The sequence below is a fragment of the Ceratotherium simum genome, chromosome 1, assembly GCF_057802395.1.
Source record: "Ceratotherium simum simum isolate JZ-2026a chromosome 1, ASM5780239v1, whole genome shotgun sequence".
NCBI classification, from domain to species: Eukaryota; Metazoa; Chordata; class Mammalia; order Perissodactyla; family Rhinocerotidae; genus Ceratotherium; species Ceratotherium simum.
The window spans coordinates 68,634,985-68,658,802 of NC_141900.1; the positions used below are offsets into that span (position 1 = coordinate 68,634,985).

General features: G+C 36.4%; 1 pseudogene; it reads right to left on the reverse strand.

The window, feature by feature from the left end:
* The window catches only part of LOC101404668 (protein FAM162B pseudogene), a 43,297-nt pseudogene extending 20,023 nt beyond the window's left edge, over positions 1-23,274 (reverse strand).
* Between the last annotated feature and the right edge of the window lie 544 nt (positions 23,275-23,818).

A 23,818-nucleotide genomic window follows, 5' to 3' on the forward strand; every position in this document is an offset into this window, starting at 1 on the left:
CTTGCCTTGATCCCTTTCCTGGTATATTGATAGCTATATTCTCGTCTGCTTTCTGAAAATTGAAAACTTGGGTTAGGTTTTTACCTGCTTAGTTTTTTTAAACCTTGTTAGTCTGAACAAAGAAGTTGATTTTTATTTTTTAAGGAATGAATTTATTTTGCATCGTTATTTTTCCTTAAAAAAGTTAAAGCCATTCATTTGTAAGATAGACAATATCAAGCAAGATTTTAATTTTTCGCCTTAAAAGTTTGTGAAATTTGCTCATATCTAAAATGGCTACACATCTCATAGGGAGATCTTTCTGTTTAAATATACAATTCAAGTAATTGGAGCACATGGGATAGAAACTGAAACTATTAAATTTTTAAAATTTGTATGTATTCCATTTCAGAAAACAAGCCCCATTTCTAAAATAAAATTAGAGAAAGGTATTATATTTAAAGTTTGAAAGTTGGCTATGCTATGAGGACAATATTCTTTAATAAAGCCAAAAGAATGATGTGAAAAATATACCACCCAAAGAAAGACACAGTATATGAGGGAGAGATTACCCCCTTTTATTACTGGTTCCTACTAGAGAAAACTTTAATAAAGGAGATGTTTACGTCTCTGAAAATAGAATGAATTCCTGCAACTACCTAATCAAAACACAACACAACACAACACAACACAAGACGAGGAAAGCTACTCCTGTTATATTTCTGTCTTAGGGCAGAACATCTTGCCCTTTGGTTATTTTAGGCAAGGATTTTGAAAACTTTGGTGGGGGAGTATTATGTCCATATGTGATTCTGTCCATAGATGATTCTCTAGTAAGTTCTTTGGAAAATACTGGTAGAAACCATCTTGAGACTCACTATTCCCCACATCACCAAGAATGGAATCACTACATTTTAGACACGATAATCTCATAAATTCATATCTTATGAGTTACTCAGAAAATCTTATATGTAAAAGATAAAGGTTATTTATTTAGCAACTATAAATGAGATGAAAAACTGTCCCAAGATGAAGTTAGAGCTGCATACTCAATTCACTTGTTTGTTATCTGAATATTTGCATGACTTTCTAGGGCAAGACGAGCAAATTCAGTGACATCTTTAAGAGGCTGCCTTATACTGTATGATTTCCTTCATTAGGTAGTAGATAATAACAACAACAAACAAACACATAGGGACAGAGATTGGCTTGGTGGTTACCAGAGGGGAAGGGGGGAGGGAGGAGGGTGAAAGGGATAATTTGGCACATGTGTGTGGTATAATGGGTTGTAATTAGTATTTGGGTGGTGAACATGATGTAATCTATGCAGAAATAGAAGTATAATGATGTACACCTGAAATTTTTACAATGTTATAAACCAATGTTACTGCAATAAACAAAAAATTAAAAAAAAAAAAAAAGAGGCTACAGCATGATAGACTACTATTTTGAATGTCTGAGGTATGACATATATTAATTGCTTACAATTAATGAATTATCACTTAATGATGTAATGAACACACTTAAATGAAGCTACTACTTGGCAAGCGTCTCTCATGGGTAGTATCATTTTTACCAGTTAAATAGAACCTTCTGTAACTGCTTTGAAAAATCAATTTTATTAGAAATGTTCATGTAACTTTAATTGTTTTGATTTGTTGCTAATGTATTAATAGACTCTAAACCCAAATAATTAATGAGGTTGATTTAATATGTTTTAAAAAAAGTTTCTGATGGTAAATGTCTAATGCTTGAAATTTTTGCTTAAATTCTGGATGTAACATTCTCTTTCTATTCCTTTTTGCTCTATCAGCTATTTAAATAATGGAAATGTTGGGTGGAATGAGCAAAATTTAATTGTAAATTCATATTCTTATGTTTTCAATACATATATCATTTCAGTTATTACCTCTTCTATCATTTTTTACATGTGTATCAACTGCTGTACTTGCAAAAGAGCATGGAGACACAACACAACTGACGTAATTTAGACTTCTACACTACTTTGAAACATGCAAGTTACTAAAGAAATAGAATTTTGCTATTTGCATTTTTTGGTTTTCTGCCTTATTTGTTCACTCTTTGGGATAGTCTTACAGATGTTTCGGCAATATTGATCTGATTCACATGTGTAAGGTGAATATTAACATTCTACAAAACATTTAAAGTCTGACTTCTGAAGATATGTAGTCATTTGAACCACCAGATGTGAATGTGTTATTAAATTATAATAGTTGAAGCAATGATGTGATACAGAACAAGAATATAAAATCAGTGAAAATGAATAGAAGGTACTGTGAAAAAAATCTGAAGCATATTCAATATCAATGTGACAAAAGTGGTATTTCCAATGATTTAGAAAAGGAAAAACTATTCAGTAATGACACTGTAACAATTGATTGATTACTTGGCTGAAAAAAGATGAAGATATGTTTCTACCTTATTTTCTGTACCAAAATAAATATTTAAATGTAAAAATGAAATCAAAGAACTAGAAGCAAGTGGAATTGAATATGTTATCTGAACTCATATTTGAGAAGGGCATTCTAAGCATAACACCAAAAGAAGACAGTGTATAGTTAGACTGATAGATTTGACAGGTAAAACTTGAAGAATTTGCTAAAAACATTATAAATGATGTTAAAAATACAAAACAAAGAAGAGGAAATTAGCAAAATAAATATAAGGCAAAGACTAAATTTCTTGAATGGATAAACAGCTCTTATGAATCATTAAGCACAATAAGAAAACCATGCTAGAAAAAAGGGCAAAAGTATGAAGAATAGTTGAAGAAAAGAAGAAATGCAAAAGGCCAATAAACTTAGGTAATGAAGTCCAAGTTTACTAATGGTCGAAGAAGTGCAAATTAAAATAATTAAATGTCCTTGTTTCTTATCAGATTTACAAAGCCATTATTTTCCTTTTTTAAAACAAACATACAGTGCTGGTGGGAATAGAATTTTTTTTTTTTTTATGTGAATGCAACTCGTCTCCCAGAACTTCAGTCATCCCATCCTTTTTGAAACTCCTATCTTCCCTCCCTCCCAAAGGGCTGTTTCCTGTATTTTAAAAAAACAATTAGAATTAAATTTAAGAAGCAGAGAAATCCTGAGCTTTGGTAGAACTAAATGTTAATAACAATTCTTCATTTTTTTTTTATTGTGGTAATATTGGTTTATAACATTATATAAATTTCGGTAGTACATGATTATATTTCTATTTCTGTGTAGATTACATCATGCTCACTACCCAAAGACTAATTACAATCCATCACCATACACATGTGCCTAATCATCCCTTTCACTCTCTTCCCTCTCCCTTTCCTCACCAATCCAATCTCTGCCTCTATGTGTTTATTTGTTGTTGTTTTTATCTTCTATTTATGAGTGAGACCATATGGTATTTGACTTTCTCTCTTACTTATTTTGCTTAGCATAATATCCTGAATGTCCATCCATGTTGTCACAAATGGCTGGATTTCATTATTTTTTATCGCTGAGTAGTATTCCATTGTTTATATATGCCACATCTTCTTTATCCATTCACCCCTTGATGGGCACCTAGGTGGCTTCCAAGTCTTGGCTATTGTGAATAATGCTGCAGTGAACACAGGAGTGCATGCATCTTTATCCATTGGTGTTTTCATGTTTTTGGATAAATACCCAGCCATGGAATAGCTAGATCATATGGTAGTTCTATTCTTAAATTTTTCGGGAATCTCCATGCTGTTTTCCATAGTGGCTGCACCAATGTGCACTCTCACCAGCAGTGTATGCGAGTTCCCTTCTCTCCACATCCTCTCCAACACTTATTGTTTCCTGTTTTGTTAATTATAGCCATTCCTACAGGAGTGAGATGATATCTCATTGTAGTTTTGATTTGCTTTTCCATGATAATTAGTGATATCAAACATCTTTTCATGTGCCTGTTGGCCATCTGTATATCTTCTTTGGAGAAATGTCTGTTCAGGTCTTTTGCCCATTTGTTAATTGGGTTCCTAGTTTTTTTGTTGTTGAGATATATGAATTCTTTATATATTTTGCAGCTTAACCCCTTATCAGATGTATGGTTTGCAAATATCTTCTCTCAATTGTTAGGTTTTCTTTTCATCTTGTTGATGGTTTCCTTTGTGGTGCAGAAGCTTTTTAGTTTGATGTGGTCTCATTTGTTTATTTTTCCTATTGTTTCTCTTGCTCGTTCAGACATGGTACTTGAAAATATGCTGCTAAGACCAATGTTGAAGAGCGTACCGCCTATATTATCTTCTAGAAGTTTCATGGTTTCAGGTATTATATTCAAGCCTTTAATCCATTTGGAGTTAATTTTTTGTGTATGGTGTAAGATAGTGGTCTACTTTTATTTTTTTGCATGTGGCTGTTCAGTTTTCCCAACACCATTTATTGAAGTGACTTTCCTTTCTCCATTGTATCTTCTTGGCTCCCTTGTCAAAAATTAGCTATCCGTAGATGTGTGGATTTATTACTGGGCTCTCGATTCTGTTTCATTGATCTGTGTGTCTGTTTTTGTGTCAGTACCATGTTGTTTTGGTTACTATAGCTTTGTAGTATATTTTGAAATCAGGAAGCGTCATACCTCCAGCTTTTCAAGATTTCTCCTGAAAGTTTCTCAGGATTCCTTTGACTATTTGGGGTCTTTTGTTGTTCCATATAAATTTTAGGATTCTTTGTTCTATTTCTGTGAAAAATGTTGTTGGAACTTTGATAGGGATTGCATTGAATCTATAGATTGCTTTAGCAAGTATGTACATCTTAACTATGTTAATTCTTCCAATTCCAGAGCATGGAATATCTTTCCATTTCTTTGTGTCTTCTTCGATTTCTTTTGACAATGTTTTATAGTTTTCAGTATAGAGATCTTTCACCTCTTTGGTTAAGTTTATTCCCAGGTATTTTATTCTTTTTGTTGCAATTGTAAAAGGGATAGTATTCTTAATTTCTCTTTCTGCTACTTCGTTGTTAGTGTATAGAAATGCAAATGATTTTTGTATGTTGATTTGGTATCCTGCAACTTTAGCACATTCATTTATTACTTCTAAAAGTTTTTTGGTGGATTCTTTAGGGTTTTCTATATATAAAATCCTGTCCTCTGAAAATAGTGACAGTTTCACTTCTTCCTTTCCAATTTGGATCCCTTTTATTTCTTTCTCTTGCCTGATTGCTCTGGCTAGGACTTCCAATACTATGTTAAATAGGAGTGATGAAAGTGGGCATCCTTGTCTGGTTCCTGTTCTTAGAGGGATAGCTTTCAGTTTTTCACCATTGAGGATGATATTAGCTGTGGGTTTCTCATATATGGCCTTTATTATGTTGAGGTACTCTCCTTCTATACTCATTTTATTCAGAGTTTTTATCAGAAATGGATGCTGTACCTTGTCAAATGTTTTCTCTGCATCTATTGAGATGATCATGTGATTTTTGTTCTTCATTTTATTAATGTGGTGGATCACGTTGATTGATGTGTGAATGTTGAACCATCCTTGCATCCATGGAATAAATCCCATTTGATCATGGTGTATAATCTTTTTAATGTATTGTTGTATGTGATTTGCTAGTATTTTGGTGAGGATTTTTGCATCAATGTTCATCAATGATATTGGCCTGTAATTTTCTTTTTTTGTGTTGTCCTTGTCTGGTTTTGGTATCAGGGTAATGTCGGCTTCGTAGAATGAGTTAGGGAACTTCCCCTCCTCTTCAGTTATTTGGAAGAGTTTGAGAAGGACAGATATTAGGTCTTCTTCGAGTGTTTGGTAGAATTCACCAGGGAAGTCATCTGGTCCTTGACTTTTATCTTGGGGTGAGTTTTTTGATTACTGTTTTGATCTCCTTACTGGTGATTGGTCTATTCAAATTGTCTGTTTCTTCATGATTCAGTTTTGGAAGGTTGTATGATTCTAAGAATTTGTCCATTTATTCTAGATTATCCAATTTGTTGCCATGTAGCTTTTGATAGTATTTTCTTATAATCTTTTATATTTCTGAGGTGTCCATTGTAATTTCTCCTCTTCATTTCTGATTTTATTTATTTTAGCATTCTCTCTTTTTTTCTTGGTGAGTCTAGCTACAGGCTTGTCAATTTTGTTTATCTTTTCAAAGAATCAGCTCTTAGTTTCATTGATTTTTTTCTATTTTTTTAGACTCTATTTCATTTATTTCTGCTCTGATTTTTATTATTTCCTTTCTTCTACTGATTTGGGGCTTTGTTTGTTCTTCCTTTTCCAGTTTCTTTAGGTACACTGTTAGACTGTTTATTTGAGATTTTTATTGTTGTTGAGGTAGGCCTGTAGTGCTCTAAACTTCACTCTTAGAACCCCCTTTGCCATATCCCATAAATTTGGCATGTCGTATTTTCATTTTCACTTGTCTCCAGGTACCTTTTGATTTCTCCTTTGATTTCTTCGTTGACCCAATCATTTTTCAGTAGCATTTTGTTTAATCTCTACATATTTGTGGCCTTTCCAATTTTCTCCCTGTAGTTGATGTCTAGTTTCATACCATTGTGGTCAGAAAAGATGCTTGATATTATTTAAATCTTCCTAAATTTATCGAGACTTATTTTGTAGCCTAATATGTGATCTATCCTGTAGAATGTTCCATGTGCATTTGAAAGGAATGCCTAGTGATGGCTAATTTTTGATAAGGAAGCCAAGAACATACAATGGAGAAAGGAAATTCGCTTCAATAAATGGTGCTGGGATAACTGGACAGCCACATGCAAAAAATGAAAGTAGACCATTATCTTACACCATACAAAAAATCAACTCAAAATGGATTAGAGATTTGAATGTAAGACCTGAAACAGTGACACTTCTAGAAGAAAACACAGACAGTATGCTCTTTGACACCAGTCTTAGCAACATATTTTCAAGTACTGTGTCTGATCAGGCAAGGGAAACAATAGAAAGAATGAATAAATGAGACTACATCAAACTAAAAACCTTCTGCACCACAAAAGAAACCATCAACAAAATGAAAGGAAAACCTAACAATTGGGAGAAGATATTTGCAAACCATATATCTGATAAGGGGTTAATCTTCAAAATATATAAATAATTCATATATCTCAACAACAAAAAAACTAGGAACCCAATTAACAAATGGGCAAAAGACCTGAACAGACATTTCTCCAAAGAAGATATACAGATGGCCAACAGGCACATGAAAAGATGTTTGACATCATTAAATATCATGGAAAAGCAAATCAAAACTACAATGAGGTATCATTGTAGATTTCTTGTGAGAATGGCTATAATTAACAAGACAGGAAACAAATGTTGGAGAGGATGTGGAGAGAAGGGAACTCGCATACACTGCTGGTGAGAGTGCACACTGGTGCAGCCACTATGGAAAACAGCATGGAGATTCCTGAAAAATTTAAGAATAGAACTACCATATGATCCAGCTATTCCATGGCTGGGTATTTTTCCAAAGAACATGAAATCACAAATGTGTAAAGATGCATGCCCCCCTGTGTTCACTGCAGTATTATTCACAGTAGCCAAGACTTGGATGCAACCTAAGTGCCCATCAAGGGATGAATGGATAAAGAAGATTTAGTATGTATACACATTGGAATACTACTCAGCCATAAGAAATGATGAAATCCAGCCATTTCTGACAACATGGATGGACCTTGAGGGTATTATGTTAAGCAAAAAGAGTTAAAAGGAGAAAGTCAAATACCATATGGTCTCACTCATAAATAGAAGATAAAAACAACAACAAACAAACATATAGAGACAAAGATTGGAATGGTGGTTACCAGAGGGGAAGGGAGGAGGGAGGAGGGTGAAAGGGATGATTAGGCACATGTGTGTGGTGATGGATTGTAACTAGTATTTGGGTGGGGAACATGATGTAATCTATGCAGAAACAGAAGTATAATAATGTACACTTGAAATTTCTACAGTGTTATAAACCAATGTTACCGCAATCAAAATCAACAATAACAACAACAAAAGATTATGTATTCTGTGGTTTTTGGATGGAATGTTATGTATATATCTACTAAGTCCAACCGGTCTATTGTGTCATTTAAGGCCAATGTTTCCTTATTGATCTTCTGTTTGGATGATCTATTCATTGGTTTAAGTGGAGTGTTAAAGTCTCCTACTATTATTGCCTGCTGTTTCTTCTTTTATGTCTGTTAATAAATGCTTTATGTATTTAGGTGCTCCTATGTTGGATGTATAGATATTTACAAATGTTGTGTCCTCTTGTTGGATTGTTCCCTTGATCATTATGTAGTGTCCTTCTTTGTCCCTTGTTATAGTTTTTGTTTTAAATTCTATTTTGTCTGACACAAGTATTGCTACCCCAGCTTTCTTTTCATTGTCATTTGCCTAGAGTATCTTTTTCCTTCCCTTCACTTTCAGTTTGTGAGTGACTTTAGGTCTGAACTGTGTCTTATGTATGCAACATATATGTGGGTATTATTTTTTTATCCAATCAGCCACCCTATGCCTTTGGATTGGAGCATTTGGTCCATTGACATTTAAAGTAGCTATTTATAAGAAAGTATTTATCGCCATTTTTTTACTTTTTTTCTGTGTGTTTTAGTAGTTCTTCTCTGTTCCTCTCTTCTCTTGCTCTCTTCCCTTGTGGTTTGATGACTTTCTTTAGTATTATGTTTGGGTTCCTTTCTCTTAATTTTTTCTGTATTTATTAAAGTTTTCTGGTTTGTGATTATCATGAGGTTCATGTATAATAACTTATGTGTATAGCAATCTACATTAAGTTGATGGTCTCTTTAGTTTGACCTCTTGCTAAAAGCTCTACTCTTTTACTCTGCTTCTCCCGCAATTGATGTTTTTGATATCATATCTAACCTCTTTTTTTGTGCGTGTGTATCTGTTACCCTCTTATCATAGAAATAGAGAATTTTAGTACTTTTGTCTTTTGACCTTCATATTAGCTTCATAGATGGTTGATCTGTTACCTTTACTGTATATTTGCCTTTACCAGTAACTTTATTGCTTTTTTTTTTTTGATGATTTTCTTATTCCTATTTGTGGTATTCTTTTCCACTTAAATAAGTCCCTTTAGCATTTCTTGTAAAGCTGGTTTCTTAGTGATAAACTCCTTTACTTTTTGCTTATCTGGGAAATTCTTTATCTCTCCTTCTATTCTGAATGATAATCTCGCCAGGTAGAGTATTCTTAGCTGTAGATTTTTTCCTTTCAGCACTTTAAATATATTGTGCCTCTCCCTTCTAGTTTGTAAGGTTTCTGCTGAGAAGTCAGTTGATAGCCTTATGGAGTTTCCTTTTATGTAACTTGCTGCCTTTTTTGCAGCTTTTAGGATTCTCATTTTATCTTTAATTCTGGACATTTTAATTATTTTTTTTTTTTTTTTTTATTTTTTATTTTTTTAAAGATTTTATTTATTCATTTTTTTCCCCCCAAAGCCCCAGTAGATAGTTGTATGTCATAGGTTCACATCCTTCTAGTTGCTGTACGTGGGACTCGGCCTCGGGTTGGACGGAGAAGTGGTGCCTTGGGGCGTGCCTGGGATCCGAACCCGGGCCGCCAGCATCAGAGCGCGCGCACTTAACCGCTAAGCCACGGAGCCGGCCCTGGACATTTTAATTATTATGTGTCTTGGTGTGGGCCTCTTTTGGTTTACCTTGTTTGGTTCTCTCTGTGCTTCCTGTACCTAGATGTCTATTTCTTTCCTTAGGTTAGGAAAGTTTTCAGCTATTTTTTTCTTGAAATAAATTCTCTGCCCCTTTGTCTCTCTCTTCTTCTTCTGGGACACATATAACATGGATGTTAGTGTGCTTGATGATGTCCCAGAGGTCCCTTAGACTGTTCTTGTTCTTTTTAATTCTTTTTCCCTTATCTGTTCAGCTTGGGTGATTTCCTCTAGACTTTTTTCCAGCTTGATGATCCATTCTTCTGTGTAATCTACTTTGCTATTGCCCCTCTAGTGAATTTTTCATTTCCAGTATTGTGTTCTTCATTTCTGATTGGTTCTTTTTTATATTTTCCATTTCTTTGTTGAAGTTCTACTGAATTCATCCATTCTTCTCCCAAGATCAGTGAGCATCCTTATGACTTTTTTTTTTTAACTCTGTGCCAGATAGATTGTTTATTTCTGTTTCTTTTAGTTCTTTTTCTGGGGTTTTGTCTTGTTTTCTTACTTGGAATGTATTCCTTTGTCTCCTCATTTTGTCTCTTTCTCTGTGCTTACCTCTGTGTATTACGTAGGTCAGCTACTTCTTTATTTATTTATTTTTAAAATTTTTATTTATTTTTATTTTTTGTTTATTGCAGTAACATTGGTTTATAACATTGTAAAAATTTCAGGTGTACATCATTGTACTTCTATTTCTGCATAGATTACATCATGTTCACCACGAAAATACTAATTACAACCCATCACCACACACATGTACTGAATTATCCCTTTCACCCTCCGCCCTCTCCCCTTCCCCTCTGGTAACCACCAATCCAATCTCTGTCTCTATGTGTTTGTTTATTGTTGTTATTATCTACTAGTTAATGAAGGAAATCATACGGTATTTGTCCTTCTCCTTCTGACTTATTTCACTTTGCATTATACCCTCAATGTCCATCCATGTTGTCACAAATGCCTGGATTTCATCGTTTCTTATGGCTGAGTGGTATTCCATTGTGTATATATATTGAAAAGATGTTCAAAATCACTAACTATCAGGGAAATGCAAATCAAAACTACAATGAGATATCACCTCACGCCCGTCAGAATGGCTATAATTAACAAGACAGGAAACAACATGTGTTGGAGATGATGTGGAGAGAAGGGAACTCTCATACACTGCTGGTGGGAGTGCGAACTGGTGCAGCCACTATGGAAAACAGTATGGAGATTCCTCAAAAAATCAAGGATAGAACTACCATATGATCCAGCTATTCCACTGTTGGGTATTTATCTAAAGAACTTGAAAACACCAATTTGTAAAGGTACATGCACCCCTGTGTTCATTGCAGCGTTATTCACAATAGCCAAGACTTGGAAGCAACCTAAGTGCCCATCAAGGGACGAATGGATAAAGAAGCTGTGGTATATATACAGAATGGAATACTACTCAGCTACTTCTCCCAATCTTGGAGAGATGGCCCTAGGTAAGAGATGCCTATGAGTCCCAGCAGTGTGCTTCCTTCTCGTCACCAGTTCCAAATGTTTCTGGAATGTCCCCTGTGTGGGCTACATGTGTCCTTCTGTTGTGGCAGGGTTGCTCTTGTTGCGGATGCTTGGGGAGGCTATGCTATCCCCCTGGCCAGCTGGTTGTAATGCTCAGTTGCGTGTGTCTGCTGTGGTCCTTTCTGTTACTTTATTGGGCATGAGGAGCCCCAGCATAGTTGACTGTAAGGTCTAATAGCACATTCTTGTTGCAGTTTTTCTGTTAAATGTGTAGGCCCCCAGCGTGGCTGGTTGCTAGGTTCAGGGGCTTACAATTGTTGTAGGTCTCTGGCCTACAAGGCTGTTGTCAGCTCTCTGAGGGTTGTAGCTGAGTGGGGCTGACCCCAGGCATGAGAGTACCCAATTGTTTCAGGCTTTGGAAGGTGGGGCTGATCCCCTGTGTGGTTGTATGAGAAGCACAAGTCTGCTACAGCTCTCAGGCCCCACCGCCTGCAGGGCCACACACCGTGTCAACACAGTCCTGCCCCACGCACACACCCTGACCCACTGAAGTCTACCCAGTGACCCCACTGCAGAGGCTCCACACACTCCACCAACTCAGGCCTGCCCTTCATGCACACCCTGCCCCATTGAGGCAGACCCACTCTCCCAGTTGCAAAAGTTCCAGGTACCCCACCTATGTAGGCCCACAAGTTGCCCACGGGTTTGCTGTTGGGTGGGGCCATTCCTTAGGGTGGGCTGCCTGCCCTGGTTGAGCTGTATTAAATCTGTGCTTTAGTGGGTGGGGCAAACCCCTGGGCTCACAGGCCAGGGGAAGAACTCCAATGGCATCTGCCAGCATCTGTGTCAGAATGCCTGCACTAGGTCTCAATAATGGCTGCCGCCAATGTTTCAGTCCCTGGAGAGGTCTCATCTACCACTGAGATGCACCCAGAGCCTATCAAGTAAGTTTCTTTTCGCCAAAGGACTGTGCACCTTTCTTTCTAGTGATTTTAGATGAATTTGTGCATGGGTCCTTTAAGAGCAGGCATTTATTCCCCCCTTATGTCTGAAAGCTTTTCTGGAGGTATTCCTCCTTGTAGTTAATAGCCAGCAAAGCCAGATTTTATGACACTTGTCTTCGTTGTGCTGAGTCCAAATTCTGCTTATTGTGGTAACACTCCCCTGCTTGGGTCCCCCACTCCTCCAGGGAAGGCTTTGTACCTTAAGTTTGCTCCCAGCTGGCCATAAAGTGTCATGGCTCAAAGGTGGCTTTTTTCTCTCCAGAAAGGAATTTTTGCTTCTTCCACCTCAGTTAGCATGCTCCCTTGTTGTCAGGGTTGTTTTTATCCAGTTTTCAATTCTCTCTTAGGGGTAATCCAAGAGTAGTTGTAAATTAGTTGTGTCCATTGGAGTGGGTGAGTTCAGAGTCTGTTTACGCTGCCATCTTGACACTGTCTGGGAAATAGAAATTGGTATAATGTTCCTGGTGGGCAATTTGACCTTATGTTTTAAAAACCAAAAATATCATTTAAGTGAAAATAGAGACTGTCTATGTTCATTATATGTACCTAGTATTAAGATAAGTTAACTGATAATCTTCTTATTTTTATGTATTTCCAAAACTTTTACGATGAATATGTTTTGTGTGTATAATTGGGAAAATAAACATTAATATTTAAGGTATTTTACCATATCAAACAGCTTCAGGATCAAATCCCCAGGTTATAGATACATCAATTTCCTTTCTGACATTATTTTAAATTATTTCTCTAGATCTTGATATGCAAAGCATTTGAAAGGTAAAACAAATGATCTGGATAAAAACATATGGATGTTCTTAGATCTATTTGCCTAGTGTTGATATATTTAGGCAGACATGAAAATATTTCTGACAAGGACTTGAAAAGATATAAACTACAATGTCTTACTTTATATACTCTACAAACTAATGTATTATATGTCTCAGTTGTTCAAATTAGGTTAAACATTTTCTGAATTTTTTTTTATCTTGCCAACCTCCAGACTGTTGTTTTCCCTGATTCAGTCTTATGCATCTGGCCCCCTGGAAAACACCTTCTCATCTTTTAATGTCCAGCTGGTGCATCCTCTTATCTAAGACACATCCCCTCCTCACTCGGGTTGAATTGGCTAATCCCTCTCCTTGTACTTTAGTTTACATGTGAGTCTCCTACTAAATGGCAAGCTCAAAGAGGGCAGGGAGTATGTCAAATTCATCACTCTAGCCCCAGTAACTGGTATAGTGTCTGGTGGATGGCCACGTGAATATTAGTTGGATGAGTTAATAAAATAAAAATAATACATCAAGTTCACATCTATGGATTTTGGAAGGTATTGGCTGGATTAGTAGAGTATGAGAAATGAGTAGAAGGTAATTAGAAATTGTCAGTCTTTCCTTTTGGTAATTTACCGTAGAATATCATAAATATCATAGATAGGCTACAGGTGCAGGAGTATGAATTAATAAACAAAATTTTAGAAGAGACTCTGAATAACATGGAAACAAATTATGATTAAAGCATATTAAGTGCCAGCATAAATGAAGCATGTTAAGATTTAAAGGAAAGAAGAACTGAAGTAAGGATGGATTTAAAAGCTACATTCCATCAGATCAAAAATACCTGTCTATAAACCACTGCTTCCTTCATAGGTCTCTTTTAGAAATTAGGTAGTGAATCTTATTGTTCTGGTAGTCATGGGTCTTAGTACATTTCTTTAATTACTGAGCTTAATCATGAACTTCTGAGCCTTCTGATTTATAATTCTTGTGTTTTTACTAATTACCTCTTCAGATTTGCCATATTTAATTTACAGTATTAAGTCATAAGAAACTAATACCATTTCATAATGAATTTACTTCTATAAACCATACAAATAGAATCACCAAAAACTATATCAATGTGCCAGAAGGATGCCATGTTTGCCAACCCAATTCTGATGTTTTAATTAAACTTGACTAAACTTGTGTTAAGATGGATTCCTAATAATGGAAGGCAATATTCATTCACTCATTCATTCACTCATTCATACATGCTATAGTAGTCCTCTTAGGTTTCCATAACAAAATACCACAGGATGAGTAGCTTAAACAACAGAAATTTATTTTCTCGTGTTTCTGGAGACTGAAATTCCAAGATTAAGATGCCAGCAGGGTTGGTGTCTGGTGAGTTCTCTCTTCCGGGCTGCCTTCTCAATGTGTCCTCACATGGCCTTTTCTTTGTGCTCCAGCTCTGGTGTCTCTTCCTCTTTTTATAAAGACGCCAGTTCTATTGGATTAAGGTCTCACCCTTATGGCCTCCTTTAACCTTAATTACCTCTTTAAAGGCCCTATTTCCATATACAGTCATTTCGGGAGTTAGGGATTAACATATGAATTTTGGGGGACACAATTCAGTCCATAACACCTGCTGACCAAGAAGACTGTAATGTGTTCCTCAGCTTGACTAAACTTTAGACAGGCTTTTTCTTGTGTCTAGGCCCTAAATTCCCTTCTCTTCCAGCATTTACTTAAGAAACTTGTAATTTTATAAATCCTTTCCCTAGCCCTTTAAGATGTAAATCTTTTTAAAAGCTTCTTGCCAGTTTTAAGACTTAGGAATGTCTTTCTCAAGGACCTGGGAATCATCTGTTTGAAATGTAATCATCAAGGAAGACAATGTCCTTGTCTCTCAGTTTCTGTGGGAAGGTAGGAGCCTAACTTCAGCTGGTACCTTGCTCCAAGTTGTAATGTTACTTCTTATCACAAAGATATGAAAAAGTTTACTAGCTCTTTGAGTAAAGCCAATTAGCAAACACAGATGTCCTACAGTCTACCCCGCTCCCCTACCATCCCTGCAGACACGTTTCTAAATGTTGAGGAGAAGCAACTCTCAATTAATGTTTGCTCATTATTTGTCAACAGAGTTACCATTACTTTTATTCATTATCTTGCATCTTCAACTTTTTCCAGAGATACACTTCCTCCATCTTAGATATATTCTTTAGAACTTCCTTTAGTGAGGGTAGTCTATAGCTTCAATTTTTGTTTGTCTGAAATTGTCTTTATTTCATCCTCATTCTTAAAAGATTGTTCTGCTGGGTATAGAATTCTATGCTAAAAATTATTTTTCTCTCAACCTCTCACTTGACTATATTTATGGGGGTCTATTTCTGGGTTCTTTATTTTTTTCTACTGGTTTATTTGTTTCTTCTTTCACCAATACCACACTGTCTTGATTACTGCAGGTTTCTATTAAGTTTGAGGTCAGATAGTGTCAGTCCTCTAACTTTGTTCTTCTCCAGTATTATGTTGCCTACTCTGGGTCTTTTGTTTCTCCATATAAACTTTAGAATCGGTTTGTCAATATCACAAATAACTTTCTGGGATTTTGATTGGGATTGCATTGAATCTGTAGATCAAGTTGGGAAGAACTGACGTCATGACAATTTTGAGTCTTCCTATTCATGAACATGGGATATCTCTCCATTTTAGTTCTTTGATTTCATTAATCAGCTTTGTAGCTTTCCTCATATAGATTTGGTACGTATTGTATTAGATTTATATCTAAATATTCCATATTTTGGAGGGTGCTAATATAAATGGTATTGGGCTTTTAATTTCAAATTCCACTTGTTCATTGCTGGTATGTAGGATAGTGATTGACTTATATATATTAACCTTGTATCCTGAAACATTGTCATAATTACTTAGTTCCAGGAATTTTTTTTTTGTCAGTTTTTCCCAATTTTCTACATAGATGACCATATCATCTGTGAACAAAGACAGTTTTATGAAAAAATTCCTTCCCAGTCCATATACCATTTATTTCCTTCTCTTATCTTACTGCATTAGGTAGGACTTCCAGTGTGATGTTGAAAAGGAGAGGTGAAATGGGAATCCTTGCCTTGTTACTGATCTTAGTGGGAAAGCTTCTAGTTTCTCACCATTAAGTACGATGTTAGCTGTAGATTTTTTGTAGATATTCTTTATTAAGTTGAGGAAGTTCTCCTCTATTCCTAGTTTCCTGAGAGTTTTTATAACAGAGATGAGTTTTCAAAATATTGAATCTATATCCTCCAATTGGTGGTTGGATACGGGAATCTCAAATTTGGAGACTTAATCTTGGAACACATCAGCAAATAGATGACATTTAGAATCAAGTTTGTGGATGTAATCAGCTAGGGAATAGATGTAGAGCTGTGAATGAGATTCCATAGGGAAGTGTTTAAGAGCATTGTATTAGTTAAAGTAGAAAAGACTATGTCAAATAACAAATCACTTCCCAAATTGAAATCTCAAGTTTAGTTCTCACGTAATGCAAAGTCTTCTGTAGGTTGGTCATTGCTTTCTTCCACCTGGCAACTCTGGGATCTGTCCCTCTTCCATCTTGTAACACTGCCATCTCACAGATGCCTTCCACCTCACTCTAATAGAGGAAGACAAGAATGGAAGAGACACATCAGATCTTATTTGCCTCATCCCAGAAGAGATCCATGTTCTTTATACTGATAGTTAATTGGTAAGAAAGTCACTTGACTTCATTCTCATTTTCCCAGCAAAATAGTCTGGGGATTACAGGGGGGTACTTATAATATTTGATAAGCACTCTCTGTCTCTGGCCAATGAATGGACTCCAGAGTCAGAATGTCAGAGGCTAAATCCTGGCTACATCATGTATTTGCTGCAAGACATTGGAATAGTTATTTAGTCGCACTGTGCCTCACTTTTCTCTGTAAAATGGGGGAAATAATAGTACTTTTGTTATTGAGGTTTTATGAAGTTTAAATGAGTTAACATATCTAAATCTCTTAGAACAGTGTGTGGCACATAAGAAGCATAACTAATGCTGCTTCTATTATTATTATTATTGTATTATTATTATGATGATTATTATTAAAGTAGTGAGCAGAGAAATAAACTGTCAGAAGAATGCTCACAATTAAAATGATAGCTGAGAAAAAAACGTAACTATCAACAGAGAATTTTATAGAGTCTCCCTTCCTTATCACCTGATGCCATGTTTACCAGAATCAGATCACTTTGAAATCATTATTAAATTCTTTCTAGACTGTGGCTGGTGACTACTACCACTGGTCATGAAAATTTTCCTGATAAAATATATTTATTCCATGTGTTCTTGTGGCCTCAGAGTTAGAGCTCATCTGAAGCAGTTTCACGGGCAAAATCCTAAGTTTGGTTCCCTGTATCCTGGCACTGCCATAAATTACACAGTGTTGGGGAGCTTGAATCACATTATCTTCCATGTAATGTGCCTCCTGGAGTTGTGTAAAACAACAGCAATGCCTCCAGGTTCTATTTCTGGACAAAGATGGGCAGGCCTTCATCCAACTCTGAACATTCCTTAGCTTTCTTACATTCACAATAGAAAACCAGCTCTGTCACTGGGTTACTTGTTTCCAAAGCATAGAATGAGGAAAAGAGAGTATTCCATCTATTAAAGCACTTTGAATTTAATTCTCAACGCCAGTCGCACAAGGAAAGCCTGACATACTCAGAATCCATTATAATCCTAGAATCACCTTCCCTGTGCTTTCTCTATATTTCAGGGTTAAACTCTTGGCTTCTATCAGTGGTCACTGTAGGAAATAACTATAAGAAAAATGTTATAGCACTTGCTGTAAACACAAATGTATGTTTACGTTTAACATGAAAACATTCTCTATTACATCTCTCAGTGTCCCATATACAATTCTACATGAACATGTCTTTTAAAAGTTAATTAAGAAAAGTCACCTTGAGGAATTGACGTTTTTCCTTCTTTCTCTGGCTGTCGGGAACTTTAGAACTGAATTTGAAGCTTGATCACAACACCTGTAAGCTCTCTTCTGGGAGTTGTATTTGCATTATTCTTCCATTCTATTTTTTCCCTGTGTTTATTATTTTATTGATTCCAAACTTGCTTGAGTCTTTTGTAGAAAGATAAAGGAAGTAAATAAATCATGTTTTTCTTTGGTCTTAGTCTTCTCCATGAACATTTTAATAGCTATTAGCGGCTCATTTGATTTTATATTTGTTCTGGTATTATGTAATAGCCTTAAGTCTGTTTTTGATGTCTTCTCTTTTTTTTGGTGAGGGAGATGGTCCCTGAGCTAATATCCCATATACATCTACTTTGTATATGGGATGCTGCCACAGCATGGCCTGATGAGCGATGTGTAGGTCTGCGCCCAGGATTTGAACCTGCGAACCTCGGGCCACTGAAGTGGAGCACGCGAGCTTAACCACTATGCCACCGGGCCGGCCCCATCTTCTTCTTCGTTTTTTTTTGTAAGGAAGATTAGTCCTGAGCTAACATCTGTTGCCAGCCCTCCTCTTTTTGTTGAGGAAGATCAGCCCTGGGCTAACATCCATGCCCATCTTCCTCTACTTTACATGTGGGACGCCTGCCACAGCATGGCTTGATAAGCAGTGCGTAGGTCTGTGCCTGGGTTCCAAACCTGCAAACCCCGAGCTGCTGAAGTGGAGTGTACAAACTGAACTACTATGCCACTGGGCCGGCCCCAGCATCTTCTTTTTTTATACTTGAAAATATGTCCAGAGACAGGCCTGGCAAAACCTTGAGTATACTAATGTTATAGAATTGCATATCCGTTAACACTTGTCAAAACAAGAATTGCACTGCACAAAGTTAAACAGGTAAGAAAGACTTTATTCAAGGCCATTGCAATAAGAGATACCAGAACTGAGTCTGAGCTCAGCTCCACTGACACAAAGGGTGAGAATGTTTTTTTTAAGCTTGGGGTTGGGGTTGGGGTCCTAGGCCATCTGTGTGTGTTAATCGGCTTTACGCAAAGGGAAAGCAAGCTTCATGACAGAAGGTAACTTTATAACTTTGAGCAAGGCATCCTCCAATTTTGTGGCTCCTACTCTCTCAAAGAAACAGAGATCTTCCTTGATGTTTACATTTCAAAGAGATGGCTCCCAAGGCCTTGAGAAAGACATTCTTGGGTTGTAAAATTGGCAAGAGGCTTTTAAAAAATATTACATCTTAAAGGGGCAGAGAAAGAATTTACAAGTTTTCTAAAGTAAACACTGCCAGAAAAGTCAGGGCCTAGAGTCTGAAAGAAGCTCGTCTAAAGTTTAGTCAAGCTGAGGGAAACCGTAAGGCCCTCTTAACTAAGTAAGGTTGAGAACAGTCAAGGGAGTTCTATTATGACTTGTTTTCTCCTAAACAAAAAAACAGAGGTCTAAATCCTGCTTCCTTTGTATAAGAAGCTGCAACACACCTAATAGATTGGCTCACCTGCTTTTATCACATTTCAGTATCATTCAATGATGGCACCACAGTGAAAGATATTTAACAGGAATTCTATAAAGATTTTGCCTATATTTTGATGGAATAGGAAGTGCTCAGTAACTATACAAAAAAAGATTTCAGTATTTTACAATCCAGCATGACTAGGTCCTCGTAATAACCAACTGTCAAAAATAAATTTCTCACTCAAGCTGAAAGCAAAGGAAAGGAAGACAGCACGAAACTGTAGTTGCAGGAATGAAATTGACTTATGATTTCACTGACATCACTTCGGGAAACAATATGTGCTGAAAGTGATTCCTCTGATATTTGGGTGGTTTTTACCTTGTGGGGGAAGCCAATGTGAAAATGGCAAGCCTTTAGGAACTGAAACAATACTAAACTTGATGTCTATTTTCATTATTTGTTGTTATTTTCTGTAGGCAAAAATGGTACCTAGAATTATTTAAACAAAGACTAGACATGAATGTCTTGGAAGGAAAAAGTATTTTTTCCATAATTCATCATTGCTCAGTTTTTACTTTGGAGAAATCTCAGAATACAAGACCAAAAGAAAACAATTGTTTCAGAAACTAACTGTTGACATAGGAAGGCTTTGTAGATGAACTAATAGTGTTTAATGCAGAGAAGAGAGTTTGGAGGCTGGATTAAAATGTGTTGAAATTATTAAGGCCGGTTTTCTTCTAAATAAATGGTTCAATTTAGGGAAGCCATAGTATTTGCACTCAGGTCAGAACTATTTTTTTCACTTAATTGCTGCATATATCCCTAAGAGACATCATATGGAAAACTGATGAAACATATTTACCCCAGATGGAAATGCTAAATTTCTTGGGCAAAATCCAGGTATCAGACTTTTCATTATATACAGTTATACTCACGTCTACAAAGGGGGCTAGTAATACAAAGTGGAAAGAACATTTTGTGTCCTTTTTCCCCTCGTGGGAAATGTCCATTTTAAACTTTTCTATCTCACTTTCTCCCCCATATGAGTGTAGGATTCCCCTCAGATATATGGGCAAGAAAGAAATTAAGTAATAGTAGATTACTTAACAATGTCTAATCCTCAGCCAAGTGGAACAGGGTCTCTCCTCAAAAGTCTGGCTGCTTTACTCTGTGTAAGTGAAGAGACACTTCTGTCATCACCGAGCTTTGGAAAAAGGCAAAATTTCCTCTGATGGTTAATCATTTGGGCCTTAGCAAGCATCAAAGAAGGATTTGGGGATGACATTTGTTCTCTAAGTGCTCCTCGACTTTGGCTCTAAGATTGTCGTAATCTAAGAGTCCCTATGCTCTTATTACTTTTTGTGGTTTCCACCTGCTCCTTACATGGTGAGACTATTTTCACTCACAATCTTCCCTCTCGTGCCCACTCCCACCCTTTTTGCTCATTCCCTTTGGTTTCCACTTGCTGGGTTTTCTGTGGCACGTGGTAGAAGGGCCAGCTACTAGAGCATTTGCCCCAAGTTTACACAGAAATTGCTTCTAAATCTAGGATTGTGAGTTCTTCTCAAAGCTAGCAACTTCAAAATTCAAAATGAGTCATTCATTACATGACAGATGCTGAACAATATTTTAGCTTGAGGCTGTGTTCAGACGATCGATGTCCCTGAGACTACCCCTTCTTCCCATCCATTATTTACTAGATGGCCTTCTTTAAGTCAAGCTTAAGGCTTATTTGGGTATTTCTGAGGTTAGCTCAGACCTCTCAAACACATCCAGCCTACATTTCCTTAATGGCAAATTCTGTAATTAACTTAAGTGTAGATTCAGTGCTATCTAAATGAGAAAGTGATAATTTCATTGAGAAAATAATATGGGGAGAAATAGAGTCTATAAAATGAGCAAATGGCCAGTGATAATTTTGGAAATGTTCTTTTTCTCTAACTCTAATTTTTCATGTCACATATTTGCAATAAAACCAGGAAAGGGAAACAAAGTACTAGATATGTGCATCATAAACTCTTTGTCTTAAATCCATCTGCTTGAAAAATCATTAATATGGATTTCTATTTAAAAAGACTTTTTTATTTATTTTTACTTAGAATGATGACTGGAAGGAAGGAAGCTGGAATAACATGAGACATGGCACATGTTACCTGTAACCACTTTAGCACACGTGTTGTACTTTTTGTTTTTTGTTCTTTTCCGTAAAGGAGAAGTAGGTATGACACGCTGATCAAAAGATGCATCCATTTTCTGAGATTTCAGTGATTCTTAGCATCAGATACCAATTTTCTACTCTGTTTTCAGGGGACTACAGAAGGCGGTCAGCTAAGCATATAACTGACCTACCACAGCGTGACAAAACTCTCTAGGATAAGCATATTTTCTCTATTATGTTGCTACATTAAAGGAAACCCCGTGGCAGTACTAGTCCTTGCCTGGTAGTTTTAAACGGCCTTAGGTCACACACAAAGGCGAAGGGATTTGACTAGGGAGTGTGAAGACATCGAATGAGGGAGTACCATGCTGAACAGAGATAGAGAAAGAAGTAAAGACGTCTTTCCCCTAAAGCTCCAAAGTTTGGGCTCAAACTTTGTGCCCTGTAAGTGGGAGGATTTGGCTCGCTGAAGCTGAAATGCAGGTAGCTGTAGGGCAGAGCTTGACAGTGATTGTGTAAAACATTACGGGGCCATGCAGTAATCCTTGATTTAGCGGAGAAAAGACGCAGAAGAAGCAATGATCAGAGACAATGTAAGCATTTGCAAGTGGAAATGTTCCACATTTCAAGGGGCAACATGTAAGGTCTCATGTAATCATGGCTTTCATGTACTTCCGCTTTCCTTTCCATCAACCCCCATGTGATCATCAAGCATCTTCTATGTGCCAGCTGGAATACAAAAGGCACATTTCTCTGAAGATATTATTTTGTGGCTGAAAAGGCAAGAATTATGTTCAATAAATTAACGGGGAAAGATAAAAAATTAGATATCAAGTATTAGGTTATGGTGTAAGGACTCAGAGAAAGAAAGAGGCTGCAGGCTTTGGGGATTTAGGGGGTGTGTGTGTATGTGTGTGTGTATATACCAGATATTGAAGTAGGTACAAGGATGCTTAGGGGCCCATGAATCCCCTGAAATTGTGTCAACAATTTTGGGTATACATGCACATTTTAAAGGCACATTTGTCTGAGAAAGAAGACTCATAATTTTTAAATTCAAATTCTCAAAGTAATCTATATAACAAATGTTAAGAACCAACTACTGTTTCAGAGTCATGCTTTTTTATGAAAAATTTTAGATAAATTATTGGGAAGGAGAACTATTTTAATTTGACAAATAAAGAGGTATATTTTCCCATTGTATTTCAAGCATTATCTGATATTTCAAAAATCAATTATATGGGTATACATTAGAGTATTAAGCATAATTTATAACAGTTGTAAGGATTAAATGAGGTGTTCAATAAATAGGAGCTCTATTTCCAACCACCTATATTTGCCTTCTTTGGACCAATTATCCTCTAATATTTCTAGATGTGTTTCTGTCATTTTGATTAATGCCTCTTTGTTGATATTCAAACCATGCTTGTTTGGATTTGGCTAACAGGTTGATTGACTGACTGAAAAACTGAGTAACTAATTGCATTACTTGGTTTGCTGAATTATCTTACGCTTAAATCCCTCCTGAAACTAGTTTTGTCTCTCTAGCTGGGTTTGCTGATGATTTAACGTGTTTCTGAGTAGGAGGAAGAGAAGGTAAATTGATATTAAGGGTCATTGCAAATGGTAGGCAGAAATATTTAAATTCACCGCCCAGATCTGTCTTATTGATCCTCCTTTCCCCACCCAAACATTATTCAACAGGTGAATCATTTTAAAATGAAAATCAAAGGCATCTTGAAAAGGAAAAATAACTCACCTTTGATGAGTACATGTGTGGGAGTCGGACAGTCATCCTCCCCACGTTGTTTTAGATTATGTTGCAGTGGTTATAAATTTAAAAGCCTTGGAAAGTTTAATTCCTTCTTCTTTACCTTCTACCACACTGGTCAACTCCCCAAGCCAGTGCTTGGCTAACTATTTTATAGATTTCCCAAAATATCGGTCTGGGGGAAATTGTGGCAGTAAGAAAATTTAGGTTGTGTTTTTAACACAGCTGGTTTTACTTCTCTTCAAATGTGGGAGCTTTGAGCTAGCCATGAATGAGAGAAGGAACATTTTCTCAAGTATAGCAGCAATCAAAAGCCAACTGAATGGTGCCTGAAAATATGGGACAAAGTCTGCTAAAAATTAGACAAAAAGGTGTACTAATCTTATAAGATATACCTTACATCCCATACTCATAATTATGCCATCATTTTAAACATTCCAAATTTCTGAGAAATTGTGGGTCTACTTAGATAGGGTACAGGCAAACTTTGTGTCCCTGATGTTCTAAGTGGCCTTGCTAACGCATTGGCTACACTGAAGGTAATAGATTGTGGAAAATTAGAATCTGA